General features: G+C 41.3%; 1 protein-coding gene across 1 annotated transcript in view; it reads left to right on the top strand.

The window, feature by feature from the left end:
• TBCD (tubulin folding cofactor D) overlaps nt 1-21,376 on the top strand; it is a 232,762-nt gene that overhangs the window by 100,419 nt on the left and 110,967 nt on the right. The window lies entirely within an intron of this gene.

Genomic DNA, 21,376 nt, shown 5'->3' with positions numbered 1-21,376 from the left:
TGACACGCAGACTCATGAGCAGCCTTGATGAAATATATCAGTCTAGATTCCAGGCTGGTCATCTCACAGCCAGGAAACCATTGTAACAAACCTTCAGCTGTAATAAGTGTTAGGTCTTTACCACCAGCAGCAGAGATCTGGGGAGCGGTGGGGGGATTAAAGTGCAGCATTTCTTAGAAAGTTGCATCTGTGTTTCTTGTCCTGTGACCGCTCTTTGTGAGTATTTCTTCTCGGAGGTTCCTTGTCTCCCGGCACCGCGGTCCATCCACAGCGGGAGGTATTTGTAGAATGTGCGCACCGCGTCTCCGGTACTTTCCTGGCCTGTGCAGGTATGTGAGGCTCGGGGTGATCGCTGCTCGCCTACATTCTTCTTACATCCAAGGCAGAAAGCGCAAAACTGTTTAACCCACATTTTGAAAAACATTAAAAATATTACACTGAAAGCTGGGGGAAAGTTAAACCCGCCAAATCTCTAAATACCCCCGCTATACTGCAGAGTGTGATTACTGGATGTGTATGGTAAAATACCTAGAATTTCATGGGCATATGGGCAGTATTATAGTAGTTATATTCCTGTACATAGGAGCAGTATTATAGTAGTTATAGTCTTGTACGTAGGGGGCAGTATTATAGTAGTTATATTCTTGTACATAGGAGCAGTATTATAGTAGTTATATTCTTGTACATAGGAGCAGTATTTTAGTAGTTATATTCTTGTACATAGGAGCAGTATTATAGTAGTTATATTCTTGTACATAGGAGCAGTATTATAGTAGTTATATTCTTGTACATAGGGGGCAGTATTATAGTAGTTTATATTCTTGTACATAGGAGCAGTATTATAGTAGTTATATTCTTGTACATAGGGGCAGTATTATAGTAGTTATATTCCTGTACATAAGAGCAGTATTATAGTAGTTATATTCTTGTACATAGGAGCAGTATTATAGTAGTTATATTCTTGTACATAGGAGCAGTATTATAGTAGTTATATTCTTGTACATAGGGGCAGTATTATAGTAGTTATATTCTTGTACATAGGGGGCAGTATTATAGTAGTTATATTCTTGTACATAGGGGCAGTATTATAGTAGTTATATTCTTGTACATAGGAGCAGTATTATAGTAGTTATATTCTTGTACATAGGAGGCAGTATTATAGTAGCTATATTCTTGTATATAGGGGGCAGTATTATAGTAGTTATATTCTTGTACATAGGGGTAGTATTATAGTAGTTATATTCCTGTACATAGGGGGCAGTATTATAGTAGTTATATTCTTGTACATAGGGGCAGTATTATAGTAGTTATATTCTTGTACATAGGGGCAGTATTATAGTAGTTATATTCTTGTACATAGGGAGCAGTATTATAGTAGTTATATTCTTGTATATAGGAGCAGTATTATAGTAGTTATATTCTTGTACATAGTAGCAGTATTATAGTAGTTACATTCTTGTATATAGGGGGCAGTATTATAGTAGTTATATTCTTGTACATAGGAGCAGTATTATAGCAGTTATATTCCTGTATATAGGGGGCAGTATTATAGTAGTTATATTCTTGTACATAGGAGCAGTATTATAGCAGTTATATTCTTGTACATTGGTGGCAGTATTATAGTAGTTATATTCTTGTACATAGGAGCAGTATTATAGTAGTTATATTCCTGTATATAGGGGGCAGTATTATAGTAGTTATATTCCTGTATATTGGGGGCAGTATTATAGTAGTTATATTCTTGTACATAGGGGGCAGTATTGTAGTAGTTATATTCTTGTACATAGGGGCAGTATTATAGTAGTTATATTCCTGTATATTGGGGGCAGTATTATAGTAGTTATATTCTTGTACATAGGGGCAGTATTATAGTAGTTATATTCCTGTATATTGGGGGCAGTATTATAGTAGTTATATTCTTGTATATAGGGAGCAGTATTATAGTAGTTATATTCTTGTATATAGGAGCAGTATTATAGTAGTTATATTCTTGTATATAGGAGCAGTATTATAGTAGTTATATTCTTGTACATAGGGAGCAGTATTATAGTAGTTATATTCTTGTACATAGGGGCAGTATTATAGTAGTTATATTCTTGTACATAGGAGCAGTGTTATAGTAGTTATATTCTTGTACATAGGGGCAGTATTATAGTAGTTATATTCTTGTACATAGGGGGCAGTATTATAGTAGTTATATTCTTGTATATAGGAGCAGTATTATAGTAGTTATATTCTTGTATATAGGAGCAGTATTATAGTAGTTATATTCTTGTACATAGGAGCAGTGTTATAGTAGTTATATTCTTGTATATAGGAGCAGTATTATAGTAGTTATATTCTTGTACATAGGAGCAGTATTATAGTAGTTATATTCTTGTATATAGGAGCAGTATTATAGTAGTTATATTCTTGTATATAGGAGCAGTATTATAGTAGTTATAGTCTTGTACATAGGGGGCAGTATTATAGTAGTTATATTCTTGTATATAGGAGCAGTATTATAGTAGTTATATTCTTGTACATAGGAGGCAGTATTATAGTAGCTATATTCTTGTATATAGGGGGCAGTATTATAGTAGTTATATTCTTGTACATAGGGGTAGTATTATAGTAGTTATATTCCTGTACATAGGGGGCAGTATTATAGTAGTTATATTCTTGTACATAGGGGCAGTATTATAGTAGTTATATTCTTGTACATAGGGGCAGTATTATAGTAGTTATATTCTTGTACATAGGGAGCAGTATTATAGTAGTTATATTCTTGTATATAGGAGCAGTATTATAGTAGTTATATTCTTGTACATAGTAGCAGTATTATAGTAGTTACATTCTTGTATATAGGGGGCAGTATTATAGTAGTTATATTCTTGTACATAGGAGCAGTATTATAGCAGTTATATTCCTGTATATAGGGGGCAGTATTATAGTAGTTATATTCTTGTACATAGGAGCAGTATTATAGCAGTTATATTCTTGTACATTGGTGGCAGTATTATAGTAGTTATATTCTTGTACATAGGAGCAGTATTATAGTAGTTATATTCCTGTATATAGGGGGCAGTATTATAGTAGTTATATTCCTGTATATTGGGGGCAGTATTATAGTAGTTATATTCTTGTACATAGGGGGCAGTATTATAGTAGTTATATTCTTGTACATAGGGGCAGTATTATAGTAGTTATATTCCTGTATATTGGGGGCAGTATTATAGTAGTTATATTCTTGTACATAGGGGCAGTATTATAGTAGTTATATTCCTGTATATTGGGGGCAGTATTATAGTAGTTATATTCTTGTATATAGGGAGCAGTATTATAGTAGTTATATTCTTGTATATAGGAGCAGTATTATAGTAGTTATATTCTTGTATATAGGAGCAGTATTATAGTAGTTATATTCTTGTACATAGGGAGCAGTATTATAGTAGTTATATTCTTGTACATAGGGGCAGTATTATAGTAGTTATATTCTTGTACATAGGAGCAGTGTTATAGTAGTTATATTCTTGTACATAGGGGCAGTATTATAGTAGTTATATTCTTGTACATAGGGGGCAGTATTATAGTAGTTATATTCTTGTATATAGGAGCAGTATTATAGTAGTTATATTCTTGTATATAGGAGCAGTATTATAGTAGTTATATTCTTGTACATAGGAGCAGTGTTATAGTAGTTATATTCTTGTATATAGGAGCAGTATTATAGTAGTTATATTCTTGTACATAGGAGCAGTATTATAGTAGTTATATTCTTGTATATAGGAGCAGTATTATAGTAGTTATATTCTTGTATATAGGAGCAGTATTATAGTAGTTATAGTCTTGTACATAGGGGGCAGTATTATAGTAGTTATATTCTTGTATATAGGAGCAGTATTATAGTAGTTATATTCTTGTATATAGGAGCAGTATTATAATAGTTATAGTCTTGTACATAGGGGGCAGTATTATAGTAGTTATATTCTTGTATATAGGGGCAGTATTATAGTAGTTATATTCTTGTACATAGGAGCAGTATTATAGTAGTTATATTCTTGTATATAGGAGCAGTATTATAGTAGTTATATTCTTGTATATAGGAGCAGTATTATAGTAGTTATAGTCTTGTATATAGAGGGCAGTATTATAGTAGTTATATTCTTGTACATAGGAGCAGTATTATAGTAGTTATATTCTTGTATATAGGGGCAGTATTATAGTAGTTATAGTCTTGTATATAGAGGGCAGTATTATAGTAGTTATATTCTTGTACATAGTAGCAGTATTATAGTAGTTACATTCTTGTATATAGGGGGCAGTATTATAGTAGTTATATTCTTGTACATAGGAGCAGTATTATAGTAGTTATATTCTTGTATATAGGAGCAGTATTATAGTAGTTATATTCTTGTACATAGGAGCAGTGTTATAGTAGTTATATTCTTGTACATAGGAGCAGTATTATAGTAGTTATATTCTTGTACATAGGAGCAGTATTATAGTAGTTATATTCTTGTACATAGGAGCAGTATTATAGCAGTTATATTCTTGTACATAGGAGCAGTATTATAGTAGTTATATTCTTGTACATAGGAGCAGTATTATAGTAGTTATATTCTTGTATATAGGAGCAGTATTATAGTAGTTATATTCTTGTATATAGGAGCAGTATTATAGTAGTTATAGTCTTGTACATAGGGGGCAGTATTATAGTAGTTATATTCTTGTATATAGGAGCAGTATTATAGTAGTTATATTCTTGTATATAGGAGCAGTATTATAATAGTTATAGTCTTGTACATAGGGGCAGTATTATAGTTGTTATATTCTTGTACATAGGAGCAGTATTATAGTAGTTATATTCTTGTATATAGGAGCAGTATTATAGTAGTTATATTCTTGTACATAGGGGCAGTATTATAGTAGTTATATTCTTGTATATAGGGGCAGTATTATAGTAGTTATATTCTTGTACATAGGGGGCAGTATTATAGTAGTTATATTCTTGTACATAGGAGCAGTATTATAGTAGTTATATTCTTGTATATAGGAGCAGTATTATAGTAGTTATATTCTTGTATATAGGAGCAGTATTATAGTAGTTATAGTCTTGTATATAGAGGGCAGTATTATAGTAGTTATATTTATAGTAGTTATATTCCTGTATATAGGGAGCAGTATTATAGTAGTTATATTCCTGTATATAGGGGGCAGTATTATAGTAGTTACATTCTTGTACATAGGGGGCAGTATTATAGTAGTTATATTCCTGTATATTGGGAGCAGTATTATAGTAGTTATATTCCTGTATATAGGGAGCAGTATTATAGTAGTTATATTCCTCTATATTGGGGGCAGTATTATAGTAGTTACATTCTTGTACATAGGAGCAGTATTATAGTAGTTATATTCTTGTACATAGGAGCAGTATTATAGTAGTTATATTCTTGTACATAGGAGCAGTATTATAGTAGTTATATTCTTGTACATAGGAGCAGTATTATAGCAGTTATATTCTTGTACATAGGAGCAGTATTATAGTAGTTATAGTCTTGTATATAGGAGCAGTATTATAGTAGTTATAGTCTTGTATATAGAGGGCAGTATTATAGTAGTTATAGTCTTGTATATAGAGGGCAGTATTATAGTAGTTATATTCTTGTATATAGGACCAGTATTATAGTAGTTATATTCTTGTACATAGGAGCAGTATTATAGTAGTTATATTCTTGTATATAGGAGCAGTATTATAGTAGTTATATTCTTGTATATAGGAGCAGTATTATAGTAGTTATAGTCTTGTATATAGAGGGCAGTATTATAGTAGTTATATTCTTGTACATAGGGGGCAGTATTATAGTAGTTATATTCCTGTATATTGGGAGCAGTATTATAGTAGTTATATTCCTGTATATAGGGAGCAGTATTATAGTAGTTATATTCCTGTATATAGGGGGCAGTATTATAGTAGTTACATTCTTGTACATAGGGGGCAGTATTATAGTAGTTATATTCCTGTATATTGGGAGCAGTATTATAGTAGTTATATTCCTGTATATAGGGAGCAGTATTATAGTAGTTATATTCCTGTATATTGGGGGCAGTATTATAGTAGTTACTTTCTTGTACATAGGAGCAGTATTATAGTAGTTATATTCTTGTACATAGGAGCAGTATTATAGTAGTTATATTCTTGTACATAGGAGCAGTATTATAGTAGTTATATTCTTGTACATAGGAGCAGAATTATAGCAGTTATATTCTTGTACATAGGAGCAGTATTATAGTAGTTATATTCTTGTACATAGGGGCCAGTATTATAGTAGTTATATTCTTGTACATAGGAGCAGTATTATAGTAGTTATATTCTTGTACATAGGAGCAGTATTATAGTAGTTATATTCTTGTACATAGGGGGCAGTATTATAGTAGTTATATTCCTATATATAGGGGGCAGTATTATAGTAGTTATATTCTTGTACATAGGAGCAGTATTATAGTAGTTACATTCTTGTACATAGGAGCAGTATTATAGTAGTTATATTGTACATAGGGAGCAGTATTATAGTAGTTATATTCTTGTACATAGGAGCAGTATTATAGTAGTTATATTCTTGTACATAGGGGGCAGTATTATAGTAGTTATATTCTTGTACATAGGGGCAGTATTATAGTAGTTATATTCTTGTATATAGGGGGCAGAATTATAGTAGTTATATTCTTGTACATAGGGGGCAGTATTATAGTAGTTACATTCTTGTACATAGGAGCAGTATTATAGTAGTTATATTGTTGTACATAGGGAGCAGTATTATAGTAGTTATATTCTTGTACATAGGAGCAGTATTATAGTAGTTATATTCTTGTACATAGGAGCAGTATTATAGTAGTTATATTCCTGTATATAGGGGGCAGTATTATAGTAGTTACATTCTTGTACATAGGAGCAGTATTATAGTAGTTATATTGTTGTACATAGGGAGCAGTATTATAGTAGTTATATTCTTGTACATAGGAGCAGTATTATAGTAGTTATATTCTTGTACATAGGGGCAGTATTATAGTAGTTATATTCTTGTACATAGAGGGCAGTATTATAGTAGTTATATTCCTGTACATAGAGGCAGTATTATAGTAGTTATATTCTTGTACATAGGAGCAGTATTATAGTAGTTATATTCTTGTACATAGGGGCAGTATTATAGTAGTTATATTCTTGTACATAGAGGGCAGTATTATAGTAGTTATATTCCTGTACATAGAGGCAGTATTATAGTAGTTATATTCTTCTACATAGGGAGCAGTATTATAGTAGTTATATTCTTGTACATAGGGGCAGTATTATAGTAGTTATATTCCTGTACATAGAGGCAGTATTATAGTAGTTATATTCCTGTACATAGAGGCAGTATTATAGTAGTTATATTCTTGTACATAGGAGCAGTATTATAGTAGTTATATTCTTGTACATAGGGGCAGTATTATAGTAGTTATATTCTTGTACATAGGAGCAGTATTATAGTAGTTATAGTCTTGTACATAGGGGGCAGTATTATAGTAGTTATATTCTTGTACATAGGGGGCAGTATTATAGTAGTTATATTCTTGTACATAGGGAGCAGTATTATAGTAGTTATATTCTTGTACATAGGAGCAGTATTATAGTAGTTATATTCTTGTACATAGGAGCAGTATTATAGTAGTTATATTCTTGTATATAGGGGTAGTATTATAGTAGTTATATTCCTGTATATTGGGGGCAGTATTATAGTAGTTATATTGCTGTATATTGGGGGCAGTATATATTAGTTCGGTCTGTATAGGGGCGGTAGATCTGATCTCCTTCGCCCCCTGTCTTACATATCTGTAGAGACAGTTGCAGCGTCTTCTGTTTCTTGGAGCTGGAGGAGACGCTTTGTCGCCCTCCTTCTCCGGATTGTTGTGGCCTCTGGGCTTAAAAAGTGTCAACCGGTTTTGTCATTCTGTCATTAGCTCGGAGCAGTTAACTCTTCCCTGTCTGCACTTCTCATGAAGCCTCAGTAGTAGTAACTGTTTTGGGGAGTTGCCCTTTAAGTGGAGTTTTGCTCTTGGGGACAAGGATTTCTTCATTCCTCCCATTATTTGCATTGAGCTTTTCTCATGGAGTCGGCTCAAGATCACCTTGGAAATACTCACCTGGCAGAAAGCCTGTGTCAGAGAGTACGATCCCGGTGTCAGTAGTTACTGAACATACCACATACCACAGATGACAATGCGGCATCAGATGGAGCGGAGGAACAGGTTCTCCAGCCCTGAGACTGAGCACAATGTACACAGTGACACAGTGAGTACAGCTCTGGAGTATAATACAGGAGGTAACTCAGGATCAGTAATGTAATGTATGTACACAGTGACTGCACCAGCAGAATAGTGAGTGCAGCTCTGGAGTATAATACAGGAGATAACTCAGGATCAGTAATGTAATGTATGTACACAGTGACTGCACCAGCAGAATAGTGAGTGCAGCTCTGGAGTATAATACAGGAGGTAACTCAGGATCAGTAATGTATGTACACAGTGACTGCACCAGCAGAATAGTGAGTGCAGCTCTGGAGTATAATACAGGATGTAACTCAGGATCAGTAATGTAATGTATGTACACAGTGACTGCACCAGCAGAATAGTGAGTGCAGCTCTGGAGTATAATACAGGATGTAACTCAGGATCAGTAATGTAATGTATGTACACAGTGACTGCACCAGCAGAATAGTGAGTGCAGCTCTGGAGTATAATACAGGATGTAACTCAGGATCAGTAATGTAATGTATGTACACAGTGACTGCACCAGCAGAATAGTGAGTGCAGCTCTGGAGTATAATACAGGATGTAACTCAGGATCAGTAATGTAATGTATGTACACAGTGACTGCACCAGCAGAATAGTGAGTGCAGCTCTGGAGTATAATACAGGATGTAACTCAGGATCAGTAATGTAATGTATGTACACAGTGACTGCACCAGCAGAATAGTGAGTGCAGCTCTGGGGTATAATACAGGAGGTAACTCAGGATCAGTAATGTAATGTATGTACACAGTGACTGCACCAGCAGAATAGTGAGTGCAGCTCTGGAGTATAATACAGGATGTAACTCAGGATCAGTAATGTAATGTATGTACACAGTGACTGCACCAGCAGAATAGTGAGTGCAGCTCTGGGGTATAATACAGGATATAACTCAGGATCAGTAATGTAATGTATGTACACAGTGACTGCACCAGCAGAATAGTGAGTGCAGCTCTGGGGTATAATACAGGATGTAACTCAGGATCAGTAATGTAATGTATGTACACAGTGACTGCACCAGCAGAATAGTGAGTGCAGCTCTGGGGTATAATACAGGATATAACTCAGGATCAGTAATGTAATGTATGTACACAGTGACTGCACCAGCAGAATAGTGAGTGCAGCTCTGGGGTATAATACAGGATGTAACTCAGGATCAGTAATGTAATGTATGTACACAGTGACTGCACCAGCAGAATAGTGAGTGCAGCTCTGGGGTATAATACAGGATATAACTCAGGATCAGTAATGTAATGTATGTACACAGTGACTGCACCAGCAGAATAGTGAGTGCAGCTCTGGAGTATAAAACAGGATGTAACTCAGGATCAGTAATGTAATGTATGTACACAGTGACTGCACCAGCAGAATAGTGAGTGCAGCTCTGGAGTATAATACAGGAGGTAACTCGGGATCAGTAATGTAATGTATGTACACAGTGACTGCACCAGCAGAATAGTGAGTGCAGCTCTGGAGTATAATACAGGAGGTAACTCAGGATCAGTAATGTAATGTATGTACACAGTGACTGCACCAGCAGAATAGTGAGTGCAGCTCTGGAATATAATACAGGAGGTAACTCAGGATCAGTAATGTAATGTATGTACACAGTGACTGCACCAGCAGAATAGTGAGTGCAGCTCTGGAGTATAATACAGGAGGTAACTCAGGATCAGTAATGTAATGTATGTACACAGTGACTGCACCAGCAGAATAGTGAGCGCAGCTCTGGAGTATAATACAGGATGTAACTCAGGATCAGTAATGTAATGTATGTACACAGTGACTGCACCAGCAGAATAGTGAGCGCAGCTCTGGAGGATAATACAGGATGTAACTCAGGATCAGTAATGTAATGTATGTACACAGTGACTGCACCAGCAGAATAGTGAGCGCAGCTCTGGAGTATAATACAGGAGGTAACTCAGGATCAGTAATGTAATGTATGTACACAGTGACTGCACCAGCAGAATAGTGAGCGCAGCTCTGGAGTATAATACAGGAGGTAACTCAGGATCAGTAATGTAATGTATGTACACAGTGACTGCACCAACAGAATAGTGAGTGCAGCTCTGGAGTATAATACAGGATGTAACTCAGGATCAGTAATGTAATGTATGTACACAGTGACTGCACCAGCAGAATAGTGAGTGCAGCTCTGGAGTATAATACAGGATGTAACTCAGGATCAGTAATGTAATGTATGTACACAGTGACTGCACCAGCAGAATAGTGAATGCAGCTCTGGAGTATAATACAGGATGTAACTCAGGATCAGTAATGTAATGTAAGTACACAGTGACTGCACCAGCAGAATAGTGAGTGCAGCTCTGGAGTATAATACAGGATGTAACTCAGGATCAGTAATGTAATGTATGTACACAGTGACTGCACCAGCAGAATAGTGAGTGCAGCTCTGGGGTATAATACAGGAGGTAACTCAGGATCAGTAATGTAATGTATGTACACAGTGACTGCACCAGCAGAATAGTGAGTGCAGCTCTGGAGTATAATACAGGATGTAACTCAGGATCAGTAATGTAATGTATGTACACAGTGACTGCACCAGCAGAATAGTGAGTGCAGCTCTGGGGTATAATACAGGATGTAACTCAGGATCAGTAATGTAATGTATGTACACAGTGACTGCACCAGCAGAATAGTGAGTGCAGCTCTGGGGTATAATACAGGATATAACTCAGGATCAGTAATGTAATGTATGTACACAGTGACTGCACCAGCAGAATAGTGAGTGCAGCTCTGGAGTATAAAACAGGATGTAACTCAGGATCAGTAATGTAATGTATGTACACAGTGACTGCACCAGCAGAATAGTGAGTGCAGCTCTGGAGTATAATACAGGAGGTAACTCGGGATCAGTAATGTAATGTATGTACACAGTGACTGCACCAGCAGAATAGTGAGTGCAGCTCTGGAGTATAATACAGGATGTAACTCAGGATCAGTAATGTAATGTATGTACACAGTGACTGCACCAGCAGAATAGTGAGTGCAGCTCTGGAGTATAATACAGGAGGTAACTCAGGATCAGTAATGTAATGTATGTACACAGTGACTGCACCAGCAGAATAGTGAGTGCAGCTCTGGAGTATAATACAGGAGGTAACTCAGGATCAGTAATGTAATGTATGTACACAGTGACTGCACCAGCAGAATAGTGAGCGCAGCTCTGGAGTATAATACAGGATATAACTCAGGATCAGTAATGTAATGTATGTACACAGTGACTGCATCAGCAGAATAGTGAGCGCAGCTCTGGAGGATAATACAGGATGTAACTCAGGATCAGTAATGTAATGTATGTACACAGTGACTGCACCAGCAGAATAGTGAGCGCAGCTCTGGAGTATAATACAGGATATAACTCAGGATCAGTAATGTAATGTATGTACACAGTGACTGCACCAGCAGAATAGTGAGTGCAGCTCTGGAGTATAATACAGGAGGTAACTCAGGATCAGTAATGTAATGTATGTACACAGTGACTGCACCAGCAGAATAGTGAGTGCAGCTCTGGAGTATAAAACAGGATGTAACTCAGGATCAGTAATGTAATGTATGTACACAGTGACTGCACCAGCAGAATAGTGAGTGCAGCTCTGGAGTATAATACAGGATGTAACTCAGGATCAGTAATGTAATGTATGTACACAGTGACTGCACCAGCAGAATAGTGAGTGCAGCTCTGGAGTATAATACAGGATGTAACTCAGGATCAGTAATGTAATGTATGTACACAGTGACTGCACCAGCAGAATAGTGAGTGCAGCTCTGGAGTATAATACAGGAGGTAACTCAGGATCAGTAATGTAATGTATGTACACAGTGACTGCACCAACAGAATAGTGAGTGCAGCTCTGGAGTATAATACAGGATGTAACTCAGGATCAGTAATGTAATGTATGTACACAGTGACTGCACCAGCAGAATAGTGAATGCAGCTCTGGGGTATAATACAGGATGTAACTCAGGATCAGTAATGTAATGTATGTACACAGTGACTGCACCAGCAGAATAGTGAGTGCAGCTCTGGAGTATAATACAGGATGTAACTCAGGATCAGTAATGTAATGTATGTACACAGTGACTGCACCAGCAGAATAGTGAGTGCAGCTCTGGAGTATAATACAGGAGGTAACTCAGGATCAGTAATGTAATGTATGTACACAGTGACTGCACCAGCAGAATAGTGAGTGCAGCTCTGGGGTATAATACAGGAGGTAACTCAGGATCAGTAATGTAATGTATGTACACAGTGACTGCACCAGCAGAATAGTGAGTGCAGCTCTGGAGTATAATACAGGAGGTAACTCAGGATCAGTAATGTAATGTATGTACACAGTGACTGCACCAGCAGAATAGTGAGTGCAGCTCTGGGGTATAATACAGGAGGTAACTCAGGATCAGTAATGTAATGTATGTACACAGTGACTGCACCAGCAGAATAGTGAGTGCAGCTCTGGAGTATAATACAGGATGTAACCCAGGATCAGTAATGTAATGTATGTACACAGTGACGGCACCAGCAGAATAGTGAGCGCAGCTTTGGAGTATAATACAGGATATAACTCAGGATCAGTAATGTAATGTATGTACACAGTGACTGCACCAGCAGAATAGTGAGTGCAGCTCTGGAGTATAAAACAGGATGTAACTCAGGATCAGTAATGTAATGTATGTACACAGTGACTGCACCAGCAGAATAGTGAGTGCAGCTCTGGAGTATAATACAGGAGGTAACTCGGGATCAGTAATGTAATGTATGTACACAGTGACTGCACCAGCAGAATAGTGAGTGCAGCTCTGGAGTATAATACAGGAGGTAACTCAGGATCAGTAATGTAATGTATGTACACAGTGACTGCACCAGCAGAATAGTGAGTGCAGCTCTGGAGTATAATACAGGATGTAACTCAGGATCAGTAATGTAATGTATGTACACAGTGACTGCACCAGCAGAATAGTGAGCGCAGCTCTGGAGTATAATACAGGATATAACTCAGGATCAGTAATGTAATGTATGTACACAGTGACTGCACCAGCAGAATAGTGAGTGCAGCTCTGGAGTATAATACAGGAGGTAACTCAGGATCAGTAATGTAATGTATGTACACAGTGACTGCACCAGCAGAATAGTGAGTGCAGCTCTGGAGTATAATACAGGATGCAACTCAGGATCAGTAATGTAATGTATGTACACAGTGACTGCACCAGCAGAATAGTGAGTGCAGCTCTGGAGTATAAAACAGGATGTAACTCAGGATCAGTAATGTAATGTATGTACACAGTGACTGCACCAGCAGAATAGTGAGTGCAGCTCTGGAGTATAATACAGGATGTAACTCAGGATCAGTAATGTAATGTATGTACACAGTGACTGCACCAGCAGAATAGTGAATGCAGCTCTGGGGTATAATACAGGATGTAACTCAGGATCAGTAATGTAATGTATGTACACAGTGACTGCACCAGCAGAATAGTGAGTGCAGCTCTGGAGTATAATACAGGATGTATCTCAGGATCAGTAATGTAATGTATGTACACAGTGACTGCACCAGCAGAATAGTGAATGCAGCTCTGGAGTATAATACAGGATGTAACTCAGGATCAGTAATGTAATGTAAGTACACAGTGACTGCACCAGCAGAATAGTGAGTGCAGCTCTGGAGTATAATACAGGATGTAACTCAGGATCAGTAATGTAATGTATGTACACAGTGACTGCACCAGCAGAATAGTGAGTGCAGCTCTGGGGTATAATACAGGAGGTAACTCCGGATCAGTAATGTAATGTATGTACACAGTGACTGCACCAGCAGAATAGTGAGCGCAGCTTTGGAGTATAATACAGGATGTAACTCAGGATCAGTAATGTAATGTATGTACACAGTGACTGCACCAGCAGAATAGTGAGTGCAGCTCTGGAGTATAATACAGGAGGTAACTCGGGATCAGTAATGTAATGTATGTACACAGTGACTGCACCAGCAGAATAGTGAGTGCAGCTCTGGAGTATAATACAGGAGGTAACTCAGGATCAGTAATGTAATGTATGTACACAGTGACTGCACCAGCAGAATAGTGAGTGCAGCTCTGGAGTATAATACAGGAGGTAACTCAGGATCAGTAATGTAATGTATGTACACAGTGACTGCACCAGCAGAATAGTGAGCGCAGCTCTGGAGTATAATACAGGATATAACTCAGGATCAGTAATGTAATGTATGTATGTATGTACACAGTGACTGCATCAGCAGAATAGTGAGCGCAGCTCTGGAGGATAATACAGGATGTAACTCAGGATCAGTAATGTAATGTATGTACACAGTGACTGCACCAGCAGAATAGTGAGCGCAGCTCTGGAGTATAATACAGGATATAACTCAGGATCAGTAATGTAATGTATGTACACAGTGACTGCACCAGCAGAATAGTGAGTGCAGCTCTGGAGTATAATACAGGAGGTAACTCGGGATCAGTAATGTAATGTATGTACACAGTGACTGCACCAGCAGAATAGTGAGTGCAGCTCTGGAGTATAATACAGGAGGTAACTAAGGATCAGTAATGTAATGTATGTACACAGTGACTGCACCAGCAGAATAGTGAGTGCAGCTCTGGAGTATAATACAGGATGTAACTCAGGATCAGTAATGTAATGTATGTACACAGTGACTGCACCAGCAGAATAGTGAGTGCAGCTCTGGAGTATAATACAGGAGGTAACTCAGGATCAGTAATGTAATGTATGTACACAGAGACTGCACCAGCAGAATAGTGAGTGCAGCTCTGGAGTATAATACAGGATGTAACTCAGGATCAGTAATGTAATGCATGTACACAGTGACTGCACCAGCAGAATAGTGAGTGCAGCTCTGGAGTATAATACAGGAGGTAACTCGGGATCAGTAATGTAATGTATGTACACAGAGACTGCACCAGCAGAATAGTGAGTGCAGCTCTGGAGTATAATACAGGAGGTAACTCAGGATCAGTAATGTAATGTATGTACACAGAGACTGCACCAGCAGAATAGTGAGTGCAGCTCTGGAGTATAATACAGGAGGTAACTCAGGATCAGTAATGTAATGTATGTACACAGTGACTGCACCAGCAGAATAGTGAGTGCAGCTCTGGAGTATAATACAGGATGTAACTCAGGATCAGTAATGTAATGTATGTACACAGTGACTGCACCAGCAGAATAGTGAGTGCAGCTCTGGAGTATAATACAGGAGGTAACTCAGGATCAGTAATGTAATGTATGTACACAGAGACTGCACCAGCAGAATAGTGAGTGCAGCTCTGGAGTATAATACAGGAGGTAACTCAGGATCAGTAATGTAATGTATGTACACAGTGATTGCACCAGCAGAATAGTGAGTGCAGCTCTGGAGTATAATACAGGAGGTAACTCAGGATCAGTAATGTAATGTATGTACACAGTGACTCCACCAGCAGAATAGTGAGTGCCGCTCTGGAGTATAATATAGGATGTAACTCAGGATCAGTAATGTAATGAATGTACACAGTGACTGCACCAGCAGAATAGTGAGTGCAGCTCTGGAGTATAATACAGGATGTAACTCAGGATCAGTAATGTAATGTATGTACACAGTGACTGCACCAGCAGAATAGTGAGTGCAGCTCTGGAGTATAATACAGGAGGTAGTAGATGCAGCTCGTGTCCCCTCCCCGGTTGTGTCTGTAGTTCTGTCCTGTACTGTATGTGGGGTGACGGCCTCCTCCGCTCGTTGTTCTTGGCTCCTGTATAGATGGTCCCGGCTGGGTTGGATGATGATGATGATGATGATGAGGGGCAGAGCGATCTCCTCCCATCAGACGTTTGCTCTTCGCTGTCTCTAGGATTTAATAACTTTCCTTATTGGTTCTGGTCGTCGGCTCCTCCATTAACCCCTGATGTTCTTGCTGACTGTGGACACCCGGTGCCTTCCTGCTGAGCAGTCACTGATTCTCCCAGTTGGAGGGTCCGCAGTCCCTGTTTCTGCTTAGTTAATGTTGTTACTTCTGGACTTTGTGACAGTGTGTCGGTGCAGGGATCCTGATCAGCCTCTGCATAGTTGGGCCGGTGTTCCTCATACAGGTAGAGCAATGTATTAGTGGACATTTTAGGACCCTCTTACCTACACTATGCATCCTGGATCCTTCACCCTCTTATTCTGGAGATAGTTTTCTCAGGGTCACCATGAATTTAGGTTCTTAGACAAAGGTTGGCACAAAATCCCCTATTAGCTCGCAAGCACCCATTAGGTCATATCGACCCATTGTTGGCTCGCTAGAGCCCAGTGCAAGCGCGCAAGCACTCGATGGTAGCTTGAGAACCCATCGATAGCTTGTAAGTACCCAACGTTATCTTAAAAGGATCCACTGAGAGCTCGTAAACACACGTTGGCTCACAACCACATAACGTTCGCTCTGGAGAACCCATGGTTGGCTTGCTCACCCAACGTTAGACCAAGGGAACCCATTGTTGGTTCACAAGTACTCAACATGAGCTAAAAGGAACTGTTAGCTCGCAAGCACATTACGTTAGCTCTAGAGAACCCATCGTTTGCTTGCGCTCCCCACATTAGACCAAGGGAACCCATTGTTGGTTCACAAGTACTCAACATGAGCTCAAAGGAACTGTTAGCTCGCAAGCACATTACGTTAACTCTAGAGGACCCATCGTTTGCTTGCGCTCCCCACATTAGACCAAGGGAACCCATTGTTGGTTCACAAGTACTCAACATGAGCTCAAAGGAACTGTTAGCTCGCAAGCACATTACTTTAGCTCTAGAGAACCCATCGTTTGCTTGCTCACCCAACGTTAGACCAAGGGAACCCATTGTTGGTTCACAAGTACTCAACATGAGCTCAAAGGAACTGTTAGCTCGCAAGCACATTACTTTAGCTCTAGAGGACCCATCGTTTGCTTGCGCATCCAAAGTTAGACCAAGGGAACCCATTGTTGGTTCACAAGTACTCAACATGAGCTCAAAGGAACTGTTAGCTCGCAAGCACATTACTTTAGCTCTAGAGAACCCATCGTTTGCTTGCGCACCCAACGTTAGACCAAGGGAACCCATTGTTGGTTCACAAGTACTCAACATGAGCTCAAAGGAGCTGTTAGCTCTCAAGCACATTACTTTAGCTCTAGAGAACCCATCGTTGGCTTGCGCACCCCACGTTAGACCAAGGGAACCCATTGTTGGTTCACAAGTACTCAACATGAGCTCAAAGGAACTGTTAGCTCGCAAGCACATTACGTTAGCTCTAGAGAACCCATCGTTTGCTTGCGCTCCCCACATTAGACCAAGGGAACCCATTGTTGGTTCACAAGTACTCAACATGAGCTCAAAGGAACTGTTAGCTCGCAAGCACATTACGTTAGCTCTAGAGCAGTGTTCCCCAGCTCCAGTCCTCAAGGCCCACCAACAGGTCATGTTTTCAGGATTTCCTTAGTATTGCTGAGGTGATGGAATTATCAGCTGTGCAATACTAAGGAAGTCCTGAAAACATGACCTGTTGGTGGTCATTGAGGACTGGAGCTGGGGAACCCTGCTCTAGAGAACCCATCGTTTGCTTGCTCACCCAACGTTAGACCAAGGGAACCCATTGTTGGTTCACAAGTACTCAACATGAGCTCAAAGGAACTGTTAGCTCGCAAGCACATTACTTTAGCTCTAGAGGACCCATCGTTTGCTTGCGCATCCAAAGTTAGACCAAGGGAACCCATTGTTGGTTCACAAGTACTCAACATGAGCTCAAAGGAACTGTTAGCTCGCAAGCACATTACGTTAGCTCTAGAGAACCCATCGTTTGCTTGCGCACCCAACGTTAGACCAAGGGAACCCATTGTTGGTTCACAAGTACTCAACATGAGCTCAAAGGAGCTGTTAGCTCGCAAGCACATTACTTTAGCTCTAGAGAACCCATCGTTGGCTTGCGCACCCCACGTTAGACCAAGGGAACCCATTGTTGGTTCACAAGTACTCAACATGAGCTCAAAGGAACTGTTAGCTCGCAAGCACATTACGTTAGCTCTAGAGGACCCATCTTTGGCTCGCAAGCACATAACATTAGCTCTAGAGGACCCATCGTCGACTTGCAAGCATCTAACATTTGCCCCAGAGAACCCATCGTTAGATCACAATCAGCTTTTGGCTCTAGAAAACCCATCGTTGGCTCGCAAGCACTGTATAGCTCAAGGTTAGCTCAAGGGATCCCATTGCTAGCTTGCAAGCACCCGTTAGGTGAAATAAACCCATCGTTGGCTCGCTAGGGCTCAGTGTAAGCTCACAAGCACTCGATGTTAGCTTGAGAACCCATCGATAGATTGCAAGCACCCAACTTTTAAAGACCCCATTGAGAGCTCACAGACTCATGTTGGCTCAAGAGAACCCATCGTGTGCTTACAAGCACCCATTTTTAGCCCGCAAGAACCCAACGTTCGGTCAAGAGAACCCATCGTTAGTTTGCAATCACCCAATGTTGGCACAGGAGAATCCATCGTTGGCTCTCGAGCGCTTAACGTTGGCTCAAGAGAGCCCATAGCTAGCTCGCAAGCACCCAATGTTAGCTCGAGAACCAGTCGTTCGCGCGCAAGAAGCCAGCATTAGTTTCAGAGAAGCAACCGCTAGCTCAAGAGAACCCATCATTCGCTCGCAAACACTTAACATTAGCTCTAGAAAAGCCATCGTTAGCTCACAAGCAGTCATCATTCGCTCAAGAGAACCAATCTTTAGCTCGCAAGCAGCCAACCTTAGCCTGGTTGCAAACTAACGATGGGTTCTCTCTTGAGCTATGTTAACTTAACCTATTGTTGGGTTGCAAGCTCCTAACGTTGGCTCCGGAGAACCCATCAGTAGCTCACAAGCCTCCATTAGCTCCAGAGAACGGATCGTTAGCTTGCAACCACACAATGTTAGCTCAAAGAACCCATTGATGGATTGCAAGCTCCCAACCCTAGCTCCAGAGAACCCATTGTTAGCTTGCAAGCACCATCCATTAGCTTGAAAACGTCCAACCTTACCTTGAAAGCAAAGCTTGGTGCAAAACCACCCAATTTTAGCTGAAGAGAACGCTACGCAAGCTTGAAAGCACCCGACGCTCGCTTGAATACAAATATTGGTTCCTGGACAGCCTGCACTAATGAGCGCGCTTCTCTCATGCCTCCTTTTTTTTGTGTGTCCCCCCCGGTTGACCGCCTCCTCTACGGCGGGTCCGTGTGGCCGCTCGCTCCGGTTGTGCACGCTTCACATGTGACGTCCATTTTTAAAGCTACTTCAAAGTCATGAACATCAATATGTATCGGAGGGTCGTGGGGTACCGGCGGCTTTTACGGGTGCCCCCTAATAATCTTCTTGTTAACCCCGTCCTGTCCTAATCGCCACTCCTTTCCCAGCCGCTGCCTGCGCGCTTGATTTACGCCGCTGCTGGCGGTGCGGCCATGTTTCTTCTGACGCCAGGAACCAGTTGGGCGGCTCGCTGTGTGTATGGGGTCATTGTTCTGCTGCTGCCCGCAGTCCGCGCCACCGCAGAACCTCGCCTGGGAACGAGGCTTTCAGTTGTGCCCACAGGCTACACATTACTGCGGGTCGTGAGCGGCGCTCTGCGAGGACACGGCTCTGCGCGTAGGCTCCGTCATTCATCGCGTACACCTGCCAAGAGGAAGCCCCGGGGCGCTGCCTGCAGATCCCACAAGTGCGCCCATTGTGTGCAGCCGCTCAGGACGGCCGCGCTGGAATTTACAAGTTAATCCTGAATAGTCAGAGGAGACAAAAAAAGCCTCACACCGCTGCATTGTTCAGGACAATGGCGCGCAGCGACGGCCGCCGCGTATGTGCCGTCTCCACGCACCCGAGGGAGCGCCGCCAGCCGCAGCCACTAAAAAGAGGTGCGGCGCGCGTGAAACGGGAAGGAGGGGAGAGGTGTGGCGTACATGAAACGGGAAGGAGGGGGATAGGTGCGGCGTGCGTGAAACGGGAAGGAGGGGAGAGGTGTGGCGTACATGAAACGGGAAGGAGGGGGATAGGTGCGGCGTGCGTGAAACGGGAAGGAGGGGAGCGGCGTGGCGCGTGTGAAATGGGAAGGAGGGGAGCGGCGTGGCGCGTGTGAAACGGGAAGGAGGGGATCGGCGTTCGTGAAATGGGAGTGAGGGGAAAGCAACACATGAAACAGGAAGGAGGGGAGAGGTGCAGCGCGCGTGAAACGGGAAGGAGGGGAGAGGTGCGGTGCGCTTGAAACGGGAAGTAGGGGAGAGGTACGGCGCGCGTGAAACGGGAAGTAGGGGAGAGGTGCGGCGCGCGTGAAACGGGAAGGAGGGGAGAGGTGTGGCGTACATGAAACGGGAAGGAGGGGGATAGGTGCGGCGTGCGTGAAACGGGAAGGAGGGGAGAGGTGTGGCGTACATGAAACGGGAAGGAGGGGGATAGGTGCGGCGTGCGTGAAACGGGAAGGAGGGGAGCGGCGTGGCGCGTGTGAAATGGGAAGGAGGGGAGCGGCGTGGCGCGTGTGAAACGGGAAGGAGGGGATCGGCGTTCGTGAAATGGGAGTGAGGGGAAAGCAACGCATGAAACGGGAAGGAGGGGAGAGGTGCAGCGCGCGTGAAACGGGAAGGAGGGGAGAGGTGCGGTGCGCTTGAAACGGGAAGTAGGGGAGAGGTACGGCGCGCGTGAAACGGGAAGTAGGGGAGAGGTGCGGCGCGCGTGAAACGGGAAGTAGGGTAGAGGTACAGCGCGCATGAAACGGGAGTGAGGGAAAAGCAGCGCATAAAACGGGAAGGAGGGGAGAGGTGTGGCGTGCGTGAAACGGGAAGGAAGGGAGAGGTGTGGCGTGCGTGAAACAGGAGGAGGGGATAGGTGCGGCGTGCGTGAAACGGGAAGGAGGGGAGCTGCGTGGCGCGTGTGAAGCGGGAAGGAGGGGAGCGACGTGGCGCGTGTGAAGTGGGAAGGAGGGGAGCGACGTGCGTGAAATGGGAGTGAGGGGAAAGCAACTCATGAAACGGGAAGGAGGGGAGAGGTGCGGCGCGCGTGAAATGGGAGTG

The sequence above is a fragment of the Phyllobates terribilis genome, unplaced genomic scaffold, assembly GCF_046119375.1.
Source record: "Phyllobates terribilis strain yellow unplaced genomic scaffold, ASM4611937v1 Scaffold_25__1_contigs__length_18738178, whole genome shotgun sequence".
NCBI classification, from domain to species: Eukaryota; Metazoa; Chordata; class Amphibia; order Anura; family Dendrobatidae; genus Phyllobates; species Phyllobates terribilis.
This window is presented reverse-complemented; position numbering and strand designations above follow the sequence as displayed.